The sequence below is a fragment of the Sceloporus occidentalis genome, unplaced genomic scaffold, assembly GCF_023333645.1.
Source record: "Sceloporus occidentalis isolate IW3139 unplaced genomic scaffold, rSceOcc1.0.p SCAF_24, whole genome shotgun sequence".
Taxonomy (NCBI): Eukaryota; Metazoa; Chordata; class Lepidosauria; order Squamata; family Phrynosomatidae; genus Sceloporus; species Sceloporus occidentalis.
Genome location: NW_028317004.1, coordinates 10307828 through 10313929, shown reverse-complemented (window position 1 = coordinate 10313929; position 6102 = coordinate 10307828).

Sequence of the window (6102 nt, the reverse complement as noted above, 5' to 3'; positions counted from 1 at the left end):
TATATTATTGTAAAAAATGTGTATTTCATTTATTAACTCTTGGATCTCCACCATATTGCTGTTACCCAGATGTTCCACTTGTTCATTGTATATATTCTTAATGTAAATATTATGACAATTTAATTTTTCTTTCTTATGTATTTTTTACCATAACAAAACCTACCTACTTAGGAATTCATGATCAGCTTGAATATAGAAAGGCATGTATTGTTTGCGCAAGATGTGTATTTCCTAGTCATTTTCACTATTTACAACTTGACCCTACAATCAAGTCCTACATACATATACACAATGAATAGCCTGTTAGTGTCATTCATCTGCATAGGGTTGTTCTAAAGCAGTAATATATTAGTAGTATACAACTAGCTGCACAAAAACAATCAAAAACTTTGCAAGTAGATGCAGAACTAACTTAAACCTTCTTTCAGAAGACATTAGCAAGGCTTAGTTCTTTATAGTACATAAAGCCGATAAGTTGAAATCACAATTTTCCCCCCCCTTCTTCCCATTATGCATGGTGAGCAGCATTGCCCTTCCATCCAACTCCACCCCAATGGGAGTACTGTTATTGTGACCACACAAGCCATAGGCAGGAATGTCAATGAAGGAGCAAATGTAAAAATCCTCAAGGTGGCCACAAAATGAATGAATTATGGGAGCTAGAAGACAAACGGACTAAGTTCACATGGCAGCCCAATGGGTGGCATTCAATAATTGGAGAGGAGACACTTACCATTGGTGAATGAATACATATTCTTCCACAGGCTGCAATGGTCAAAATATAAAAGGAAAATTTTACTGGCTAGAATTCATAGCCTTTATTTATTAAGGGTCCACAGGGTTATCGTAACAGAAGAAATAAGGTGAAAAGAAACATTGCATCTAGTGCAAACGCACTTATAACGAATATGACATTAAATGGAAACTGAACAGTAAAGGACACAATTGATAAATATAAAATGTATATTCTTTTTTAGAATATGTTCACAAACTTCCAGTTTCCATTTATTTTATTGTGTGCTCTTTCATACTTTTGTTTCCAATTGTTCAATATGTACATTTAGTGAAATCCCAAAAGAAACCCCTGATTGCATTTAAACAAACATCAAAATACTAAGAATCCCCACACGTCCTCTAGATAGCATGAAGGAGTAAGTGTGAATGTATGTAAAGTTTCTATGGTATTTTACCTACTGTGAGACCTTTCTGATACCGGAGCATGTAATTATGCGGAAGAGGAACAACCCGTGCTGCATAACCAGGAGCAGATGGTAGCAAACTAAACCTCTTTTTGCTCCCTGGGGTTCTATTCTCATATAAAGGACATTTTTAAGCCAGATCATTAAAATACTAACATACATACTGTCATACAGGACCACACAACATTAAAAGAACAGCTGCTAGAAAGATTGATCAGCTTGAGAAAGCGATTCCACAATCTATACACTAGATGAATTTCAAATTTGATTTATTGTAAGATTTTTTCCCTAAACCCTAGATCAGGGGGATCTAGCACCTTCTGGCCCAGTATGTAAAGCCAAGTGGCCAACGCACATGCTAACACATACACACTTGTGCTATATATATATATACACAGTAACACACACACAAACCTTACCCGGAGCCTTCTTTCTTGTTGCTCGCACATACTGTTCAAGCTGCAGTGCTTTTACCGCAGGGTCACATAACATTTGGACAGACACTGCTCCAGATTGCAAGTTGTAACGTCACTATGTTACAACTCGGTTTCTTGAACTTGGAAACAAGTCATTGAATCTGTCCGTATATAATTTACCATTATAGGGGATATGTAAAAAAATTAAATTAAATTTAAAAAAAGACATGCCTAAAAAGACTTGGTTATCAACCATATGTGCATTCAAAAGAAAACAGACTAAACTATTACATGTGTTATTTTAATTTTCCCTTAAAGTTACATTTTTTTGTCTCTCTCTACATCAACCCAATCCAAAATTGTATCCAGGACACTTTCCCCCATTCCCTGTGATTCCTCATACAGTAGAAGACTTCATTGGAAATCTGAAGTCCAAGTGTGAAGCAGGCATACACTTGCATTATTTTAGTCTCAAAATCATCTAGGACAGGGGTGTCCAAGTTTTTTCTGCAGTGGGCGACCTCATCAGAATTGTATACGTGCGAGGGCCGCACTCATTTTTCACTGAGAGAAAATATGGCCTTTAATAAGATATGCAGATTAAAATAAAGTAAATGACACAAAACCTTTACTTTTCCTCTCACTGATTTCTGGGCCTAAAAATTCAGGATTCTGGATAAGTAAAAATAAAATAGTTCTATTTATTTTAGGGATGCACTAAAATGAAAATTCTGGACCAAAACCGAAAATTCAGGGTTCACTTAGCCGAAACTGAAAGTGACCCCCCCACACACACTTTTAATAAAAGTAAGTTACACACCAAAATTGTACAAAAAATTATATATTATAATTGTTAACAGCAATCTCAGGCATACCCAGATTCCAGCATGTACTGGTTTGCTGGGCATTGTACCGGTATTTTTTGTCCAATTTTAGTGTGTAACCACACTTTTATCAAAAGTAACACACCACAATTGGACAAAAAAAATCAACAATATGACTTGGCGTGATAGGAGTGTGATTGCTAACAGCAAACACACTCTTTTTATACCCAGGCAGCCAGTGAATGCTGGAACCTCGGCATGATGGGACTGTGATTGCTGTTAGCTGTTAGCAATCACACTCATATCATCCCAAGTCAGCCAGTATATGCTGGTACAGGGAGGCTGTAAGTGCAGACCCCTTACTGCTGGCAGCATCAATACACAAGGGGGGCAACTAGCCAGGTTTCAGCATGTACTGGCTGACATGGCATGATAGGAGTGTGATTGCTAACAGCAAACACACTCTTTTTTTACCCAGGCAACCAGTGAATGCTGGAACCTAGGCATGATGGGACTGTGATTGCTGTTAGCTGTTAGCAATCACACTCCTATCATCCCAAGTCAGCCAATACATGCTGGTACAGGGTGGCTGTAAGTGCAGACCCCATACTGCTGGCAGCATCAATACACAAGGGGGGCAGCTAGCCAGGTTTCAGCATGTACTGGCTGACTTGGCATGATAGGAGTGTGATTGCTAACAGCAATCACAGTCCCATCATGCCTAGGTTCCAGCACTTACACATCCATGCTATCAAGCACACACACTCATTCATTCACAGAATCATTCCCTCAATCAGACATACTCATTCACACAACCTCCCCCACCCCCTTACCTGCTCTACAGCTCTCGATGCCGCTCACAGACTTCAGCAGGGGGGGGTGGCCTCCCTCGTTCTCCCCACAGAGGAGGCAGGACTGGAGCAGAGAATAGACCCTCCCACAAGTAAGCAGCAGGGCTCTTGTGATCCTGGCTGCCGATCTCACGCAGGCCGCACCTCGAGGGCCGCATGTTGGACGCCCCTGATCTAGGACATTATGCAATTCCCCTGTAAAGCTATTATCAAAAATATATTAAAGTTAAAGCTTTGTCACAAATATCAGCTTCACCGTGGTACAATATCCCCCTAAATTAAAAACCAAGTGTCTCCAAAACAATTCAGTTATTGAAAGAAAAAAAAAAAACCAGACCAAGCTATACGTAGCTTTAATAAATTATCTTAAGTTAAAAGCTGTGGTGGTGCCAATTTTATTTTTAAAATGTGATGCAGACCAAGATGATAAATCTGACACATTTGCTGTCTATGGGTTAAAAAACCAAACAAAGAGGATTCGGGGATATATGGAATGCAATAGTTTCCCCTTTAAAACATACCCTTGATTTTCTAGCCACCGACATTGCGGGACAATTCTGATAATAATCAAGGACTGCAACTGAGAAATCTGGATGGTTCATACCCCATCTACCTTCCTCTGCATAAAAACTTTACTCTCAATGTATTGACCTTCATGGAAAACTGTAGGTATGTACCAAGTTGGTAAAACATTGTCCAAGCTGGCAAAGCAGTGTCTACCCCTACAACAGCAACAATCTAACTGTTGAACCCCATGTTCCTGTGAGTAAGAAGCAGAGAGGATTGGTCCCATACAACTTCTTGTGCTGTCTACGAGCACCTCTCTTTACTACAGATTTCAAAGAAAAATAAATACGTTTCCCGGAACCTCATTGGAGAGTACTTACAGCGAAGGAAAAACATATTTGATCCCCTGCTGATTTTGTACGTTTGCCCACTGACAAAGACATGATCAGTCTATAATTTTAATGGTGGGTTTATTTGAACAGTGAGAGACAGAATAACAAATCCAGAATAATGCATTTCAAAAAAGTTAGAAATTGATTTGCATTTTATTCTGTGAAATAAGTATTTGATCCCCTATCAATCAGCAAGATGTCTGGCTCCCTGGTGTTTTTATACAAGTAACGAGCTGAGATTGTTACCTGTATAAAAGACACCTGTCCACAGAAGCAATCAATCAGATTCCAAACTCTCTACCATGACCAAGAAAAAAGGAGCTATCCAAATGTGTCGTTGATGGGTATTCCAGGATGACAATGACCCAGTTGCCAGATATCCGTCTCAAAAACTTAATGACTTGGAGAGGATCTGCAAAGAGGAGTGGGACAAAATCCCTCCTGAGATGTGTGCAAACCTGCCGGCCAACTACAAGAAACGTCTGACCTCTGGTTGCCAACAAAGGTTTTGCCACCAAGTACTAAGTCATGTTTTGCAAAGGGGTCAAATACTTGTTTCACTGTGTAAAATGCAAATCAATTTATAACTTATTTGAAATTGTGTGTTTGTCAGTGGGCAAATGTACAAAATGAGCAGGGGATCAAATATTTTTTTCCTTCACTGTATAATTTAACTTTATTTTACTAAGTAAAAGTGCTTTTCGTTAATTAAGAAAGGTTGAAATAATCTGTTACCCAACAAAAGAAAATACCTTGTACTTCTTAATCCTATTACCAGAGTGTTTCAGAGCACCCACAAAATTAAACCTGTCATTTCCAGGCATCCAAACACTGACCATTATCACAAGTGCCTCTGGAAAGGGGACCATAAAGTATCCTCTTTGCCAACCATGCATCTCAAATCTGATGGGTACCGAAACAGTAAAAAAATGATTCATTGTTGTTCTGAATTTAAATAAATGAAGTGTAAAAAGTAGGAGTAGTAGGAGTTCATGGTGAAGTGATTACTTTCTTTTCTTTAGAATGTTAATACACGTGTGGCTCACTGGCACTACAGAGTGTAACTTTGTACCAAAGACCATTTCTACTTTCACAGACAGAAAAAGAAATGGTAACTCTCCTGTCATGGCGAGTTGCATTAAAATAACACAAAATAACCACTTATTGTATTACAATGGCCTCTTTGTACTGTATATACTTTACGGAGTCAAGTACTTGATATGGAAATTTAGTGGTGGCTCTACCACAAAGGCCAATTAGGCGATAACCCATTTATTGGTGCAGATGATGGTTGTGACATGTAAGCAAGTAGATGGGTGCCAAAAATCATAGGGCTGGCCTTGCTTCAACTCATAGTGGATGAATGAGCACTATTCCTAATCATGTCCACTCAATAAGTTGTGTGGTTTTTCCCATTTATACTTAAACCTTTTTAAAATTATATACTACACATTTTCTATTCAAAACACGGAAAGAAATACTAGCATTTTAGCCTATGGCTCTGTTGTAGGCAAAAACATACTGTCAAACAATGACACCTTCAACCATGTAGAAAGATTTTAATGTTAAACCTCTTTCAAGTAAATCATGGTGCAAAAAAAACTCCTGGTAACTTCCAGTCTGATCCACAAAATAACAAAAGAGAAAAACACCATACAATACCAGTAATACAAAAGTATAAAAAATACAGTTAACAGCACATATGAAAACAAACCACAAAAACACCCATATCATCTGCATAACCTATCTTTACAAAACAGTAATAAATTCATTCATGATTTTATACAACTAAAAGGTGCATTGGCATTAGGGCTTGGATTTTATACCCACTGCTGCAATAACCAATAAAGGGCTCCCGCTGGATATCAGTATAACCGCCATAAATTAAATAATTTAGTTCACATTTTCCTTTT